The sequence below is a fragment of the Rhinolophus hipposideros genome (assembly GCF_964194185.1).
Source record: "Rhinolophus hipposideros genome assembly, chromosome: 22".
Taxonomy (NCBI): domain Eukaryota; kingdom Metazoa; phylum Chordata; class Mammalia; order Chiroptera; family Rhinolophidae; genus Rhinolophus; species Rhinolophus hipposideros.
Window position 1 is genome coordinate 42588202 of NC_138068.1, and position 20699 is coordinate 42608900.

Consider the following 20699-nt stretch of genomic DNA (forward strand, 5'->3'; position numbering starts at 1 on the left):
ATATCTGTCTTCTATAAGACTCTCCATACAGGCAAAAACTAATCAGTTCAGGCATTTGAATGACTACATGCATGCGGGAATGATTGGCATCCACGTATAGGAGAAAGACAAAAATAATGGGAAGAAAGTAGAAGGAAAGAAAGAAAAAAGGGAAAGATAAAGAGAGAAAACCAGTGGGAAAGAATGGAAGAAAGGAAAGACAAAGACAAGAATAAAGGAAAAGAAAAAAGGAGATAGGAGAGAAAAAGAGAAAGAAAAAGATCGAAAGAAAAACTCTTATTTATTGGGAACCCACCATCTTGAAATTCTTCCAAGCTTGTTAAGTTTAATTTTCACAATATCTATATCAAATAGGTATTTCTAACTCTGCTTATCTTTTTAAGACAAGTCAACCACAGCACTAGTAAAGTGTTTCCAAAGCCTGTTTCCAAAATTCCTTTTGCTGCACCTTGCCGCGGGCATGAAACACAATACTCTTCCACAACCCCCAATATGCAAAGGCAGTAAATAAAAGCACAGGCATTTCAGCCATAAAATGCTGCTCGGTGCTGGATGGTGGGGACGTGCCTCATCTCCGTGGGTTCACATTGTTGGGAACACACAGGGTAACACAGCCCGACTACCAGAGTTGAACATTGAGCATCATTACTCCTGGCAGGGACAATATTTTGCCAACAAACTGAGAACTGTTGTTGGACGTGGGTTTTAGTCCCCTGGAAGTGATACTGAACACCCAGGGAATTTCTCTTAAAGACGCAATAATTCACGGCTGGATATTAACCAGATCTATGACATACAGTACTGCCACATCATCTTCTCATTTCTCTGGCTCTAACCCTGCCGAACGTTTCTAATACAGCAGGGGTGTTTGGTGAAATACGACTTTTCTGATTGAACGAATGCCTGCGGGCCTCCGGGCCTCCGTGGTAAACACCAGTTCAAGCACACTGTGGCTTATAATGAGGGGCGAATGCCAAAACCTCCAGATGACTTCGTAGCACACACGCCTTTGTTTGCAATCTCCCCTCCTTCACGGCCTCCACAGCCAAATTATCTCCATTTACTTTTCACCACATCTGACTGCAACCATAATTTTTGTATTATGATTATCAGTGTTTTTGTCTGACTTGCATTGTGCTGTTCTTTCTCTGTCTCTTTGCTTTCAGATGCCAAGCTACATTTGACTTTAAGGCAGTTTTATAGAAGGGAAGTTTTAAAGAAACATTTACTGTGTGGCGGGATTGATATAAACCCATTGGCGTGGAATAAAGTCCATACATAAACCTTATCGCTTTGGTGTCCCCCGTCCTTTTTATTACCTTTTTTTTTTTTTTTTTTTTTGGTGTGTGTGGGGGCGTGACATCCTATTGCTAACATATTTCATTTTCTCCCAGTGTATTTTTCCAGTACTAAAGCATGCTTTTTTTAGGTCTACCTAGAAAATTTTCAGTTACATCATTTGCACAAATATGTTGATGTTAACATTGAAAAACCTCTTTGCTTGCAGTTGTATATTTTATTTGGCTAAAAATGGCTCATGTCTAATACATTACATGTCCTTTGGTGATACTATTTAAGCGAGAAATTCCAAAACTCACAAATACCGAATAGCCAAAAGTTCCAAAGCGGTGCATGAACACTAAACATGCAATATATCTCCTCCGTTTCCAAACAGAAATAGATTTCTTTCTGATTTGTTTGATAAATTTGACCCGAGATTTCCATTTGGAGTTATTGGAGTTCCTACTGTTTTTCTGCGTGTTGGTGGGCCAAGGCCTAATCACCCTGAAGCCCCACGGAGGCCATAAATTACAGCGATGAGGTGGAGCTTTGTATTCCTTCGGCTGCAGAAGAAGGCCATTTTGCCGCAGCCTATTTTGACAGGCATGAATTTAATTCATTGTTTTATGACAGATGGGAAAAGTGTACATGCTCATAGTACTGATTTATGGTCATTTGGGTCTGGAGGATTCTATAATTTGCAACTAATGTGAAAACAGATGGATAGACAGACACCAAAGGTTAGGCTGACCCGTGGGTTCTCTCCCCTGGTTACAAATGGCGTCCATATGCGTCCAATCTCTTTGGGTGAGGTCTTCGCAGGGATAGCCAGATCCTAGAGCTCCTTGCACTTCTGTGTGTTTTTTTCTAACTCAGCGAAAGCAAAATTTGGGGAACGTTTCTAAGCCTCGATATTTCAAGAGTCATTCTGTGCCTTCTGAATGTGTGGGATTCGTTTCTTTCTTTTTAAATTAAAAAGCACTTTTCTAAGGTTTACTTAATATCTTTATTAGTATCCAACAAGTAATACCATACATATAAAGGCATTGTTGGGTGTTTTCATTAGAATTGACAAATTTATTTTAATAGAATGATTGATTGAAAATCAGCAATTGGGGAATTTCAAAGGAAATACCTTGAGTTGGGGACAGACATGTATTTTTGTGAGAAATGTGTGTGCTTCAACAAATGAATTTCTACTTTACAAATTATTTTGTGTTTTTAGAAAATAAATGGATTATCAAGTAAAATTACTTAGTTGATTCTAAAAGTATTTAATACATTTTCACCAAAGAGGAAATAGCAGTAATCACAGCTCTTTTTGAAGAAAGAAATTTTAGACCTAGAGTAACAATGTAAATATATAGTTAATTTAATTGAATTTGTACTTGTAATCTATTTAAAAAATATAATGTTAAGAAATTATGTATTTTATTATTGATTATCATGTTCAAGTGTTATAACATTATTATTAACTTAGTTTTATCACGTTTCAATATTAAAACTAAATAGGTCATTAATTTTAGTTTGAAGATGGAGTAAAGTTATGTTGAATTCCACTTCATTTTGAAAATTGGATTTGTAGATTGCTATTTCCTAAATTAAGAGTGCAAAATTCAGATATGATTAAGGGATGTTTTAGTCTTGACCAATAAAACTTTTGACAATAAAAATCAGAAGACATAGTGTTTTACAATGTTAAAATATTGCTTTATTTTTATTCTGGTTTAAAATTACACTTTAACTAATCCAATGGCTACTCCTGAGATTTCACCAACACAAAAAAAATGTCTATGTTGGTCCAATAAGCAGGATATTTGCAATTTCATATGGTGCTATGAAGAAAGCAGTATTTAACCTCATTTTACTCTTTGACTTTCATACATTTACCCTCAGAAAGGAAACATTCAAGTGACCGATAACTAATTTTAATTGGCATCTAAAAAAATAAACCATACATACCAAATGAGTGTTTTCTTATAGCTGTGGTCTACTTAACTTTGAGCTCATCTTTACTAAAAGAAAATCATGTGCACATATTTTTTCACTTTTCACTTCCTGAAGATCTGGGGATACTATTTCTATTTTAGACAATAGCTACAATCATCACCTCACTGCCACGTCAGATGTGGGTAGAAGAGTCATGTGAAAGCTGGTGAAATGAGAAAGACCAATATCTGACTTTAAAGACTTTCTCTTGGTCCCAATTTTAGTATTTGTTTAGAGTTCAAACTGTCAATATAAGAACAATGTTATTCGTAGTCATTTGACATCAAAACAAGCAGCAGGGACTTTCTTTTATTATGTATTTTTTGGAGTGGTTGTGGTGAATTCCATTTAGCTACTCAATTCAATTGCATAGAAAGGGCCCTATTTTTACCCCCTGAGCACTGGGAAATGGAAGGAGGCAGCCATTGGGCCACCTTATTGAAGCATCATCCATCTTTGCTCCCAGGCATCCTACGCCTACACCTGTCCCTGCCTGCACCTCCCTTTCTTTCCTCTTCCAGAACTCTGTCTTTCTTTAGTCAACAGTACCCGATGCTAGGGTTGGATAGTGACCAACAGCTCAGGACTCCTGCTATTGTGGAGAGCACAGTCTTCTTCACAGAATTAATCTCTCTCGGCATTCCCTGAATACCTTAGTGCATATCTCTCCCAAGCATTTACCCTGTTCAGTTATTATACCTTTTAGTTATTCATACCTTTCTCTTTCACTAGGAACCAAACTTGATTATATTTTAAAATTCTATTATCTACTTCAGTGCCTGGAACATACCAGTTGTTCAATAAAAGTTAATTGAAAGTTGAATATGTAAAAGAAAATTTATTCTTAAGTCAACTATATAATGATATAAATCAGTCAGAATGCAGATTATAAAGAAATTAAGTCAATCCATAACATATACATAGTTATAAAATGATTTCAGAGAAGTAATTTCTATATGTGAAGACACCAATTCTATGAATTCGATTAAAAAAAATTAAACTATCACCATATAATGAGCATTTTAATATATCATTGTCTTAGTAATTAAAACAACAATGGGATAATATATCTGGTATCAAATTCACATAGACTTCTAAAATGACAATATGCAGGTGGTGAGTCTGGAGTTTGATTGGAATGTTTACATTGCTGCTGGTAGCAATTTTTGTGTGCATATACTCTGGAAAAACGATAAAATAATTGAAGAGTATTAGACTGTTGGGATGCTTTGATCTAGGAGTTTCTTTTCAAAATATGTATCCAAATGGAATAGAGATGGGATCAAAAATTAAAATATATGTTGCAGGTATATTTTATAAGACTAAAAAGCATGGAAATGCAAAAATGTTCAACAATGAGGATGATTGGCTAAATTAGGGTTTATTCCTGGGATGGAACACTATTAACTTAGTGCAGTGGGGCTTTGGAGACCTTGCATGGCAGTCACCGGTGCTCTTTGCCAAATGTTTTCGGCTCTCTACCTCCTGGGCTTATGGGAGGCTCACACTTCCTGGACACCTTGCATTTGGGTGGGGCCCTGGGACTGCCTGACAATGAGTCATGAGTAGAAGTGACACGCATCATTTCCAAGCTGGAACACTTAATTGCTAAAGGGAAACACTTCAGGTTTAGCACGGAGATCAACAATATTTTAAATGACATGGCTGAGTGATGATAATAAGTAGAGATCTTCTGCTAACCAGAAATGGAAATATAGATTAGAAAGAAACAGACTTGAATTCGTTTAAGCCACTAAACACTAACCATTGATTAATACTGGTGAAAAAAGGCTCCCAGAATGATATCAAATGGAAAAAAAAAGGGTAAAAACATCCTTAAATATATGAAGCCAATTGTGTGTGTGTGTGTGTGTGTGTGTGTGTGTGTCTGTGTGTAAAGTAATGTAACAAGTACTGAAAGAAAAGGAAACACCAAAGTGCTAAGTTTTTACCTTGGGATGTTGGGATTATTGAGTTTTATTTTTTATATGTTTTTCTGTATTTTCTAAAATAAGTACCTATCATTTTGTTATTATAAAGCCTACTTTTTACTTCTTTGTAAGTATACTCTATAATGGATAATATTTCAACATATAAATACATAAATAATTTGGCCTTCTCTTATTGTTGTGAATTTAAGTTATGGTTTTCCCATTTCACATAAGACAGTGATTGTCATGTGTGTAATCTTAACCAGCAATTCAATTATCCCATAGCATCAATTGTAGAAGTAATTACTCAATGGTCATAGATAAGTTGAAGTCTACATAACTGCTATTAAATTTCTTTTATAAATGGTTTTATCCATTACACTGTTATCAGTCTGTGTGCTTATTCGTGAAATGACAATATTGAGGGAACTTGTTTTTATTTTGTAAACTTTATGATTTGACAAGGAAAATATTCTAAGCATATTTTCTTAATTCATTGTATCTTAATCCATCCATGATAAAGCACCAATTTTATATTTTATTTCCAATTTGCTGCTGAGTATTTTGTAAACCTACAGCATGACTAACATTTATGTGTGGGGCCCCTTTGTGCATCAATCATGTGAGTTTGACATCACTTGAACTTGTCTTCACATTCAACAAGACACATCAACTGATGACACCTTTAGATACCAACGCAATGACAAACTACTACAAAAGTTTTAATATTTGCACTCAATTTCTGATCAATGCCAGTTGTGGATCACACTTAAGTAGCACTTTATGTTTCTTTAATTTTAGTTAAGTAGCTAGTTATTCTCATATTTAATTTTAATTTCATTTTTGTCAAGTTGTCTTTTAATGATCTTTGCTCCTTTATCTGTTGGATTTATAGTTCCTATTACTGCATGAATTTAACATCCATTAAGACTTTTGATCCTTTTTGATGGCTATATATATATTTTGTGTTTCTGCATTCTTTGTTTATATCTCATTATACAGTGGAAGTAATTTGAGTGTCCATCTTTCCATTTGAAAGTAAAGGAATGAAAATATAAACCATGCAAATAGTAACCAATAAGACTTGGAGTGGCCATACCAATATAAGACAAAATAAACTTTAAGTCAAAAATTGTTACAAGAGACAAAGAAGGATACTGTATATTATTAGGGTGGTGCAAAAGTAATTGTAATTTTTGCAATTATTTTTAACATTTTAAACTGCAATTACTGTTGCACCAACCTAATATAAAAGGGCCAAACCATCAGTGAGATATAACAATTATAAATACATATGCACATTACAACACAGTCCCAAAATACCTAATGCAAAGATTGAGAGAAGCAAAGGGGAAATAATTCAATAATAATAGTTGGAGATCTTAATAATAGAGAGAATAGTGAGAGAGAAGATTAACAAGAGACTAAAAAACTTGAATAACAACAAAAACCAATGAAATATGACAAATATCTAAAGAACATTTCAACCAACAGCAGCAGAGTACACATTCTTTGGAAGTACACATGGAATGGTCTTCATAATAGGCCATATGTTAGGTCATAAAACAAGTCAATAGATTTAAAAGAATTGAAGTCATATGAATTATTTTCTCAGATTACTCTGGGATGATATCAGAAGGTGGGGGAATAGGATAGGGGAATTGGAGGCCGGTGGTCAAAAGGCACAAACTCCCAGTTGTAAGATAAATAAGTACTGGGGGGTGATTGATGTACAACATGATGACTACAGCTGACACTGCTGTAGATGTTTAGGAAAGTTGTTACCAAGACTAAATCTTCAGAGTTCTTATCACAAGAAAAAAAAATTATTTTCATTTTTTTATCTATATGAGACAATGTATGTTAACTAAACTTATCATGGTAAACATTTCACAATACATATAAATAAAGTCATAATGTTAAACATCTTAAACTTAGTGCTGTATGTCAATAATATCTCAATTAAAGCAAAAGAAAAATAACTCCTTATTCTATTCATTCATTCATGCTGCATTAAACACTATCTCTGATACGGTGACATACCAGGGTCTATAGTTCCAAAGATGAATTCTGTCAATTCAGCATGGCCTCTGCTTCCAACATAGACAGGGAGTGGAGAAACCACAGAGCAGTGGGATGAGTGCCACCCGAAGCAGGGTTTACCTCGGCAGCAAAACACATTGGCATAGTTACCTTTATTTTCTTGGAGAAGTCAGGAAAAACATCCACAGTGAAAGCTTTGTTTTTGCTGCATCTTGAATTGTTAGTGGACCAAAAGAAATACAATTAACACCGAGGGAATGGAATTTCATGGTTGCAGAGGTGAGAAATAGCACCAGGCATTTAGGAAGTAATTTCACCTGTCTTGAGTATAATTGGCACAAGGGAATGGGAAACAGGAGTGGAATGATAGGCAGGAGCTGCTTGAACTTCAGCCTAAGGATGTGGGCCTTGCCCCAGACTGTGAGTAGATGTGAGCATATGACTGCTCCTTCCAGCCACAGTCAATCCACAGTCCAGCTGTGGCAACACTGTGGGGACAGAGCCCCAGAAAGCAGCTTCCAGGCTCTCGGCCTCACATAGAAAGGCGCTGGCTCAGGTAGTAAATGGCCATCAACTGTTATTGGATGGCCATCAGCTGTAGCTAGTTGGCTGTTAACTGTAACTTGTGAGCCATTGGACACTAATATAACTTCAGTGGCTACGCTAGCAGAAAATGGGGGCTAGCAAGAAGATGGTGGCTGAGCTGACATAAGCGGATTGCAGAGAGGTGGATGCCACCAATGAGACTATAGTGATATGACTTCCCCTACTTATGGCTCCCTGGGTGCTCCTTTTTGGCCTCACCATATCCTGCGTTCTGGTGTGGGGAGCGGGAGCAGAGACCCCGCATGACACCCCGCGTGACAAATACACTCGCCCCTTCTTTGGAGAGGCCCCTCTTTGGGGAGCCCCCTTTGATTTTTATGGCAGGAGAAATCCAGAGAGTGGAAAGCCTCTTCCCAAAACTGACTTAGAGACTTTAATTTCAATTGAACACGACACGGCTCTTCTTTCTACATGGGGTGCAATGTCACAGTTATTTTTGCAGGTTATGCAAGAAGCCAAAGCTGAGATATAACACTGGGGGTCTTCCTCTGGGCCTCTGTGTCTCAAAATTGTGAATCACTTTTGGGGCATGTTAAAAAGGGGATCCATATACTCTATTCCAGACTTGCTGAATTGGGACCTCTGGGAGATAGGTCTTGAATGGGCATTTTTCAAATTTTCTCCAATTAGTCTTTAAGTAAAATAAAATTTGATAATTACTACTCTTGCCTCTTGCTTTTAAAAAATAACCTGTGTTTTTAAGAACAGGTTTGGATTTATAAAAATTACAAAGACAGTATATTCCCATATGCCCTGTACAATTTCCCCATTAACATCTTACATTAGTATGGTACTTTGTTGTAATTCATGAACCAATATTAATATGATGATGATGATAATGATTATATTACTATTACTGTGAGTCCGCTCTTTATTCAGATAGTCTCAGTTTATCCTGTCATTGTTATTATTAGTTCTATTGTTCTTTTTTTTTTTCCAGGACTGCATCCAGGATACGTACAACATTATGTTTAGGATTCTTTTTTCCTGAGGCTCTTCTTGGCTGTGACAGTTTCTTGTCTTTGTTTTTGATGATCTTGACAGATTTGAGGAGTCTGGCATTTTGTAGAATATCTCTGAACTGGAATTTATATGATGTTTTTCTCATGATTAGACTGTGATTGTGGGTGCTGTTTTTTGTTTTGTTTTGTTTTGTTTTGGTTTTGCTTTTTTTGTTGAGGAAAATCACAGTTTAAGTGCCATTCTCACCACATGCTATTAAGGGTACATACTATTAAAATGATATCACTGTTGAGCTGAACCTTCAACCCATGGCTAAGGTAGCATGTGCCAGGCCTCTCCACTGGACAGTTACTCTTTCCCATTTCCTTTACTACACTTTGGAAGGAAGTCACTATGCACAGGCTCCACTTAAGGGATGAGGAGTTACGCTCCATGTCCTTAGAGGTAGACTATCTACATTCTAATATCTATATCTAATATCTAGAATTCTTTTCAATGTGGTGTTGGGCTTTTCTCCTCTATTTGTGTATTTACTTACTCAATCATTTATTTATATTGGTATAGACTCATGGATATTAATGTTATACTTCAGGTTATAATCCAATTCTACTTTATTTACTTTGTCACTCAAATTGTTCCAGCTTTGGCTATTGGGACCTCTTTCAGTTGGTTTCTGTATCACTTTGACATGCCCTCATCATTGTGGATTGATTGACTGATTGATTTTTATTTTATTTTATTATTGAGCACTTCCTTATTTTCTGGCACTAGAAGATGCTCATCTTGCACATTTCCTATCCCTGTCTTACAATCAGCCATGTCTCTAAGAATCTTTGTTTCTTTTTATTGAAGAATGGTACTCGATACTATGATTTGGGCACAAGGTTTCTACTGGGGTGTTGCTGCTTCTGGGCCCTCTCAGCTGACAGAGCCAGGAAATATATGTATGCATACTAAGCCATGTATATAAATGTTTCTGTATGTACTTATCTATATTTATATGAAGCTAACTATGAGTTCAAACTGGTATCTTTAACTTTACTTCATTATCGCGTAAATCATTGTAATCTCTCTACCTTGCTTATCTGTAAATTCTGCTCCAATAGTGAAAAACCTAGTTCCACCCATCTGCCATGCATTCACTTAATAGTTCAAATCTAGTATACACGTATAGCAGTATCAGGGTTATTAAACTATATCCCAGAGGAAATGACTTCATCTAGAATACAGTTCTTATGTACAATTTTTTGCCTTTCATCTTAAACTCCATTCATTTCCAAAGTTACTTAAGTCAGCACTTTTTTCCTCTGTTCTCTTCAGTGAGGGATTTCACCCATTTGTATTTATACAGGCATACCTTGGAGATAGTGAGGGTTTGTTTTCAGACCACTGCAACAAAGCGAATATTGCAATAAAGAGAGTCACCCAAATTTTTTGGTTTCCCAGTGCATATATTTCCAGTGCAAGTTACGTTCATATAATACTGTAGTTTATTAAGTGCAATAACATTATGTCTAAAAAAATGCATATGCCTAATTAAAAATTGCTCTATTGCTAAACAAGGCTGACCATCTTCTGAGCCTTCAGAGAGTCATAATCTTTTTTGCTGTTGGAGGGTCTTGCTGCAATGTTGATGGCTGTTGACTGACCAAAGTGCTGGTTGCTGAAGATTGAGGTGACTGTGGCAATTTCTTAAAATGAGACAACAATGAAATTTGTCCCATTGATTGACTCTTCCATTCACGAATAATTTCTCAAAGATCAGTGATCACAGCTCACCATGACAAATACAATAATAATGAAAAATTTCAAAATACTGTGACATTATCAAAATGTGACACAGAGACACAAGTGAACAAATGCTGTTGGAAAAATGGCACTGATAGATTTGTTCAATGTAGGGTTCCACAGCCTTCAATTTATTTAAAAACAAAAATCTTTGAAGTATACTGGTAGTTAGGTTATTTTGTCACATTCTGCATTCCATTCTGGAATTTCTGACCACCTAAATGATATTTTAAAATTTTGCATATATAAGTGCTTGTCCTATTCATTTTTTAATGAGGTAAAATTCATAGAACATAAAATTGACCATTTTTAAGTGAATAATTCAGTGGCATTTAGGACATTTGCAATGTTATGCAGCCATCCCGCCTACCTATTTCCAAAACATATTCATCACTCTCAAAAGAAAACCCCATAGCCATTAAACAGTTGCTGCTCATTCCTCCCTCCATTCAGCTGCTGGCAAACACCAATTAGAGTTCTGTTTCTGTGGATTTACCTATTCTGGATATTTTATATAAATGGAATCATACAATATGTAATCTTTTGCGTTTGTCTTCATTCACTTAGTATAATGTTTTCAAGATACATCCACTTCAAGATACATCCATTCAAGATACACTGTAGTATATATCAATATTTCATTCCTTTTATTGTTGAATAATATTCCATTGTATGTACATACCACAATTTATTTATTCATTCATCTATTCATTCATTCACTTATTCATTCATCTATTGATGAACACTTGGGCTGTTGCTATATTTTGGCTCTTATAAATAGTGCAACTATAAAAATATGTGTACATGTATTAGCTGGAGTACCTGTTTTCAATTCTTTTGAGTATAAACTTAGGAATGGAATTGCTGAGTCATATGGAAATTTTGTGTTTAATTATTTGAGAAAATAGCAACTTGTTTTCCACAGCAGCTGAACCATTTTACATTCCCACCAGCAAAGTACAAGGGTTCCAATATCTCCACATCCTTGCCAAGTTGTTCCCTCACACCGCACCTTTTATATTCAATTTTAGTCATCCTAGTGGGTATGAAGTGGTATCTCATTGTGATTTTGATTTATATTTCCCTTATAACTAACATTGCTAAAAATCTTTTGATGTATTGTTTGCCATTTCTATATCTGTTTGGAGATATGTTTACATAAGTCTTTGCCCATTTTTATATTGGATTGTTTCTTTTATATTGTTGAGTTTTAGAGATTTCTTTATAGATGCTAGACAGTAAAACCTTATCAGATATATAATTTACAAATATATTCTTTCATTGTGTTGGTTGTCTTTTCACTTTCTTTTAATGTCCTTTGAGTAACAACATTTCTTAATTTTGATGGTGTCCACCGTGCCTATATTTTCCTTTTATTTGTGTTTTGCAGTTATATATAAGAAATCATTGCCAAATCCAAATGTTTAATTACTTTAGCATTTGTGTTTTGGTCATCACTTTATTTTGAGTTAATTTTTATGTATGGTGTCAGGTGGGGATCCAACTTTATCCTTCTGATTTTGAATATACAGTTCTTCCTGCACCATTTGTTGAATAAACTATTCTTTCCCATTGAATGTTCTTTGTACTCTTGTTGAAGACTATTAGCCACAGATGTATGGGTTTATTTTGGACTCTCAATTTAGTTCCTTTGGTCTATATATCTATTCTTATGGCAGTACCACATGTTTTCAATACTGTAGCTTTGTAGTTAAGTTTTGAATTGGGGAAGTATAGACCTCCAAGTTTGTGCTTCATTTTCAGTACTGCTTTGGCTATTGAAGGCCCCTTGCAATTCCATATGAATTTGAGGATCAGCTTTTCAATTTCTGCTCCCCAGAAAAATGCCATTGGAATTTTGATAGGGATTGCATTCAATATGCACACTCCCTTGGGGAGCATTGCCTTCTTAACAACGTTGTGTCATCCACAAGTATGATGTCTTTCCACTTATTTAGGTCTTCTTAAATTTATTTTGGCAATGTTTTGTAGTTTACAAATCTTTAGCCTCCCTAGTTAAATTTATTCCTACTTTGGATCCTTTAATAAATGGAATTGTTTTCTTAATTTCCTTTTTGGATTCTTCATCGCTGATATGAAGAAATGTAACTGATTCTAGTGTGTTGATCTTATATGTTGCAGCTTTGCTAAAATTATTCATTAGGTATAGTCTTTTCTTTGCTGTAGATTCTTTGGGCTTTTCTATCTATATAATCATGTCATCTGTGAATACTGATAGTTTTACTTCATATTTAATTTGGATGCCTTTTATTTCTTTTTCTTGCCTAATTTCTCTGATTATAACTTCTGGTACAATATTGAATAAAAGCAGTGAAAGCAAGCATTGCCTTGTTCCTAATGTTATGGGAAAATCTTTCAGTCTCTTAATTGAGTATATTAGCTTTGGGTTTTTCATAAATGCCATTTATCATATTGAGCAAGTTCCCTTCTATTACTAGTTTTCTACTTTTTTTTTTTTTTAATCATGAAAGGGTGTTGAATTATCTCAAATGCCTTTCTGAGTGAGTTGACATGATCATGTGTGACTTTCCCCTTCTGTCTATAAATGTGATGTATTACATTGATAGAATTTCATATGTTACGCCATCTGCATTCCTAGGGGAAAATCTCATCTTGGTCATAATGTAAAATCCTTTTAATATGGTTTTAGATATAGTTTGTAATTATTTTGTTGAGTATTTTTGTGCCTATATTTGTAAGGGATATTAATGGCTACTTGTTTTCTGTGTGTCGCATACCTTTTTTGTTTCTTACCTCTTCCAGTTGCCTTATTTTCAGTTAATTGCCTTATGGCTTCAGTTAATCTTCATATTTCTGACTCATTTTCAAATAGTCCGAAGATGATTTCGTTTCTTTCACTCTTTTATCCTATTGGTGCTGTGTTCTTTTTTCTTATACTTCATTTCACAGACACTCCTCACCTCCTGTTTCATTCCTTTTCTTGAGTTCCAAAAAGAAAATGATTAAACCAAAGAACACAGTGCTGATCCTTTAACACAGGGGATATGCTCAGCGCTTCAGTGAAGTTGTGTTGCAGTGTGGCAGAGACATATAACCAGCACAGGCCAGGCTAGACTGGTATATGTCTCAGGCCAACACACTGGGCATAAAGTTATCGTGTCTTTAGGATTGCCATTTTGTGAATTGTTTTGTTTTCTGTATTTATTATTTATAACCAGTTATAATTTATTTAGATTCTCTTTGCCGTGAAAGTACAACAAACATGGGACCTGGAGATTCAATATTTGGAAATGTGTGTCTGTGTATCTATTGGGCTATAGGTGGAAGACACAAGAAGAGGTTTTGTTTTTCTGTCACCTTTTGAAGAGAAAAGAGAAAAGGTGGTGAGAGCCACAACCATTTCCTGCGTGACTATAAAACAAGAAAAAAGAAAAGAAAAGCCTACCCTCGTTTTTGGGCAACAGTCTATCTTTGGAACAAACCCAACTGGATCAAAAAAAAAAATGTTATACTTCAAATAAATGGGGTTTTAGAATAACGGTCTTAATTTTCTTGCTAACAACCTTCCAGACATTTTTTTACTTCTCCCTTAGTGAGTCCTGATTGGTATAAGTTTAAACTACTGTCTAAATGAAATCCATGCAAAAGCTAATTTTGTAACTTCTAAATCTATTAAGCACATGTTACATAATTTTGGTACATTAGCATGCACATGACCATTGAGCAGGGTTTACTCAACTGACTGGGAGATGGGAATCCAGGATCTGGGACATGGTCCTACTGCTCTACCCTGGGAAATTCCCAACTTCTATGGGATTCAGAATTCTACTTGGAAAAAATGGATTGTAATGGCTGATCCACAGGCTGTTTTAAGAGTAGAACAAAAAGATATCAAAATATCAGTCAATGAAATTATTTTTAAAAAAAAAATTAAAGTTTATTGTGGTGACAATTGTTAGTAAAATTACATAGATTTCAGGTGTACAATTCTGTAACACATCATCTATATATCACATTGTGTGTTCACCACCCAGAGTCAGTTCTCCTTCCATCACCATATATTTGATCCCCCTTACCCTCATCACCCACCCCCCACCCCCCTTACCATCTGGTAACCACTAAACTATTGTCTGTTTCTATGAGTTTTTGTTTCTTCATTTGTCTTGTTCTTTTGTTATTTCAGTTTTATATACCACATGTCAGTGAAACCACATGGCTCTTGACTTTTTCTGTCTGACTTATTTGGCTTAGCATAATAATCTCAAGATCCATCCATGTCGCAAATGATACTGTTTCATCGTTTCTTATGGCAGAATAGTATTACATTGTGTATATATACCACAACTTATTCAATCATCTATCGAAAGACACTTTGGTTGTTTCCATGTCTTGGCCACCATAAATAAAGCTGCAGTGAACATCAGAGCACATATATCTTTATGGATAAATGTTTTCAGATTTTGGGGGTAGATACCCAGGAGAGGAATTGCTGGGGCACATGGTAATTCTATTCTTAATTTTTTGAGGAACCTCCACACTGCCTTCCATACTGGCTGCACCAATGTGCATTTCCATCAACAGTGTACGAGGCTTCCTTTTACTCCACAGCCTTTCCAACACTTGTTACTATTTGTCTTGTTGATGATACCCATTCTGACTGGGGTGAGGTGATATCTCATTGTGGTTTTTATTTGCATTTCTCTGATATTAGTGATGTTGAGCATTTTTTCATATGTCTATTGACAATTTGTATGTCTTCTTTGGAGAAATGTCTCTTTAGGTCCTCTGCCCATTTTTAATTGAATTGTCCGTTTCTTGGGTTGTTGTTGAGTTGTATGAGTTCCTAATACATTTTGAATATTAGCCCGTTATTGGAGGTGTTGTTTGCAAAAGTCTTCTCCCATTTGGTTGGTTGCCTCTTTTTTTTGTCAATGGTTTCTTTTGCTGTGCAGAAGCGTTTTAGTTTTATATAGTCCCATTCATTTATTTTAGCTTTTACTCCCCTTGTCTTTGAAGTCAAATTCATAAAATCCTCTTTGACCTCAAGGTCCATAAGTTTAGTACCTATGTTTTGTTCTATGCAATTTATTGTTTCAGGTCTTATGTTTAGGTTTTTGATCCATTTTGAGTTAATTTTTATACACAGTGACAGCAGTCTACTTTCATTCTTTTGCACATGGCTTTCTTTTTTTTAAATTTGTATCATATATAGTTTCAGGTGCACAAGACAAGGTAATACTTAGATGTTCATCATTTATATCCCTCACACTGTGGACCCCCCCCCATCCACTATCCCTCCGACATCGCACGGAGCCATCACATTATATATATAAAATTATAGTTGACATTCATTACTGTTCAGCTTCAGGTGTACAGTGCAGTGATCAGGCATCTACATCATCCCTGAGGTGGTCTCCCAAATGGGACACGTGTCCATCAGATACCCTACAGAATCTTTACAACATTATTGATTACGTTCCCCAAATTATTTTTGAAAAACCCTGAGGCCATTTTGTGGTAACCGACTGTTTTCTAATCCCCTCAACTTCCCCCTTATCCCCACCCCCCCTCCCATCTAACAACCCTCCGTTTTTCCTCTTTGTCCCCAGAACTGTTTCTGATTAGTTCATTCACTTATTCTTTTCTTTAGATTCCTCATATAAGTGAGATCATACGGTATTTGTCTTTCTCTTTCTGACTTATTTTGCTTAACATAATGTTCTCTATATCCATCCATGTTGTTGCAAATGGTAAGATTTCTTTCTTCTTTATGACTGTGTAATACTCCATTGTATAAATGTACCACAGCTTCTTAATCCAGTCATCTACCGATGGGCATTTCGGTTTTTTCCATGTCTTGCCTATTGTGTATAGTGCTGCAATAAACATAGGAGTGCATACAGATTTTTGAATTGGAGTTTTGGATTTCTCTGGAAAAATGCCTAGGAGTGGAATTACTGTATCACAGGGTAGTTCCGTTTTCAGATTTCTGAGATACCTCCATACTGTTTTCCATAGAGGCTGCACAAATCTGCAATCCCACCAACAGTGCACAAGCGTTCCCTTTTCTCCACATCCGCTCCAGCACTTGTTAGTTGATTTATTGATGATGGCCATTTTGACTGGGGTGAGGTGGTATCTCATTGTGGTTTTTATTTGCATTTCTCTGATGGTTAGTGAGGTTGAGCATTTCTTCATATGTATGTTTGCCATCTGTATGTCCTTTTTAGAAAAATGTCTCTTCATGTCCTCTGCCCATTTTTTAATTGGGTTGTTTGTTTTTTTGGAGTTGAGTTGAGTGAGTTTTTTATATATTTGTGATATTAATCCTTTATCGGATATATCATTGGCAAATATCCTTTCCCATTCAGTAGTATCCCTTTTTGTTTTATTGATGGTTTCCTTTGCTGTGAAAAAGCTTTTTAGTTTGATGTAATCCCACGTGTTTATTTTTCTCTTACTTCCCTTGCGCGAGGGGATATATCAGTAAACAACTTACTGAAGGTAATGTCTGTGAAGTTTCTTCCTATATTTTCTTCTAGATATTTTATGGTTTCAGATCTTACATTTAAGTCTTTAAGCCAGTTTGAATTTATTCTTGTATATGGTGTAAGAAAGTGGTCCAGCTACATTTTCTTGCATGTGTCTGTCCAGGTTTCCCAGCACCATTTATTGAATAGACTGCCTTTACCCCATCGTACATTCTTGCTTCCATTGTCGTAGATTAAATGGCCATATAGGCATGGATTTATTTCTGGACTCTCCATTCTGTTCCATTGGTCTATGTGTCTATTTTTATGCCAGTACCATGCTGTTTTGATTACTGTAGCCTTGTAGTATAATTTGAGTCAGGTATCATTATACCTCCCACTTTGTTCTTATTTCTCAAGATTGCTGAGGCTATCTGGGGTCTTTTATGGTCCCATATCAATTTTAGGATTATATGTTCTATTTCTGTGAAAAACGCTGTAGGTAGTTTGATAGGAATTACGTTGAATATGTATATTGCCTTAGACAGTATGGACATTTTAACTATATTAATTCTTCCCATCCATGAACATGGAATTTGTTTCCATCTATTTATGTCTTCTTTCATTTCTTTCTTCAGTGTCTTATAATTTTCTGAGTACAGATTTTTACTTCTTTGGTTAAATTTATTCCCAGGTATTTTATAGTCTTTGGAGCAATTGTAAATGGAATTGTTTTTTTTAATTTCTTCTTCTGATATTTTATCATTGGTATATACAAATGCAACTGACTTCTGAATATTAATTTTGTATCCTGCTACTTTACTAAATTCATCTATCAGTTCTAATAGTTTCTTGGTGGAGTCTTTAGGGTTCTCTATATATAGTATCATATCATCTGCATATAATGACAATTTTACTTCCTCCTTACCATTTTGGATGCCTTTTATTTCTTTTTCTTGTCTGCTGTGGCTAGAACTTCCAGCACTATGTTGAATAGAAGTGGAGATAGTGGGCAGCCTTGCCTTGTTCCTGATCTTAGGGGGAATAATTTTAGCTTTTCCCCATTGAGTATGGTGTTAGCGGTGGGTTTGTCATATATGGCCTTTATTACGTTGAGACATTATCTTTCTATTCCCACTTTTTTAAGGCTTTTTATCATAAGTGGCTGCTGGATTTTATCAAATGCTTTTTCTGCATCTATTGATATGATCATGTGATTTTTATTTTTCATTTTGTTAATGTGGTTTATCACATTAATTGATTTGCGAATGTTGGGCCACCCTTGCATACCAGGGATGAATCCCACTTGATCATGGTGTATGATCTTTTTAATGTATTGCTGAATTCTGTTTGCTAATATTTTGTTGAGGATTTTTGCATCTATGTTCATTAGAGATGTCAGCCTGTAGTTTTCTATTTTTGTGGTGGCTTTGTCTGATTTTGGGATCAGGGTGATAGTCGCTTCGTAAAAAGTGTTTTGGACTCTTTTGTCCTTTTGGATTTTTTGGAAGAGCTTGAGGAGAATAGGTGATAATTCTTTTTTGAACGTTTTGAAAAATTCACCTGTAAAGCCATCTGGTCCAGGGCTTTTGTTTGTTGGGAGATTGTTGATTACTGATTCTATTTCACTGGTGGTAATCAGTCTATTCAGGTTCTCTGTTTCTTCTTGAGTTAGCTTGGCAGGTTGTACGCCTCTAGAAAATTGTCCATTTCTTCCAGATTGTCAAAGTTCTTTGCATATAGTTGCTCATAGTAGTTTCATAAAATTTTTTGTATTTCTCTGGTGTCTGTTGTCACTTCTCTTTCATTTCTGATTTTATTAATTTGGGTCCTCTCTCTCCTTTTTTTAATGAGTCTGGCTAAAGATTTGTCAATTTTGTTTATCTTCTCTAAGAACCAACTCTTGGATTCATTGATCTTTTGTATTGCTTTTTCTGGTTTCTATTTCATTTATTTATGCTCTGATCTTTATTATCTCCTTCCTTGTGCTCCCTTTGGGCTTATTTTGGTGTTCTTTGTCCAGATCCCTTAAGTGTGAAGATAAACTGTCAATTAGTGATGTTTTTTGTTTCTTTAGGTAGGTCTGCAGTGCTATGAATTTCCCTCTTAGGACTGCTTTCACAGCATCCCGTAGATTTTGGGTCGTCTTGTAATCATTCTCATTTGTCTCGAGATATCTTTGGATTTCTTCCTTGATCTCCTGCTTGACCCATTCATTATTTAGTAATAAGTTATTCAGCCTCCATGAATTGGTGTGTCTTACAGTTTTTTTTCCTGTAGTTCATCTCTAATTTCATAGCACTGTGGTCAGAGAAGACAATTGGTATCATTTCAATTTTTTTTAATTTATCAAGGCTTGTTTTGTGGCCTAACATATGATCTATCTTGGAAAATGTTCCATGTGCGCTTGAGAAGAGCGTGTATTCTGCAGCATTGGGATGAAATGCTCTGAAAATATCGAATAAATCCAAGTGGTCCAATGTATCATTTAAGGCTGTTGTTTCCATATTGATTTTCTGTCTGGAAGACCTGTCCTTTGTTGTCAGAGGTGTGTTGAAGTCCCCTACTATGATAGTGTTACTGTTGATCTCTGTCTTTATGTCAGTCAGTACCTGTTTTATATATTTAGGCGCTCCTATGTTAGGTACATAGATGTTTATTAGGGTTATGTCCTCCTGTTGGATTGATCCCTTTATTATTATATAATGCCCATCTTTGTCTTTTAATATGTTCTTCATTTTAAAGTCTATTTTGTCAGATATAAGTATTGCAACTCCAGCTTTTTTCTCGCTTCCATTTGCATGAAATATCTTACTCCAACCCTTCACTTTCAGCCTGTGTGTGTCTTTTGATCTGAGGTGAGTCTCTTGTATACAGCATATACAAGGGTCTTGTTTCCTTGTCCACTCAGCCACCCTATGTCTCTTGATTGGAGCATTTAATCCATTTACATTTAAAGTGATTATTGATAGGTACATAGTTATTGCCATTTTTATATTTGTAGTTAGATTGTTTTCATCTTTCTTCTATTTACAGAAGTCCTTTTAGTATTTCTTGCAATGCTGGCTTGGTGCTAATAAATTCCTTCAGGTTATTCTTTTCTGGGAATCTCTTTATCTCTCCATCAACTTTAAATGATAGTCTTGCTGGATACAGAAATCTAGGTTGTAGGCCTTTGTGATCCATCTCTTTGAGTATTTCCTGCCACTCCCTCGTGGCCTGCAAAGTTTCTGGAGAAAAGTCATTTGATAGTCTTATGGGAGTTCCCTTGTATGTAGCCCTCTGTCTTTCTCTCGCTGCTTTTAGGATTCTCTCTTTGTCTTTAAGCTTTGCCATTTTAACTATAATGTGTCTTGGTGTGGATCTGTTTGGGTTTATCCTGGTGGAAACTCTGCACTTCCTGAGCTTGATGTTGGTTTCCTACATCAGGTTAGGGACGTTTTTGGACATTATTACTTCAGATATATTCTCAATCCCTTGCTTCCTCTCTTCACCTTCTGGTATTCCTATGATGCACATGTTGTTGCCCTTGATGTTATCCCAGAGGTCTCTGAAACCATCTTCATTGTTTTTTATTCTTTTTTCTTTCTGTTGTTCTGTTTGTGTGATCTCTGCTAACTTGTCTTCTAAGTCGCTGATTCGATCC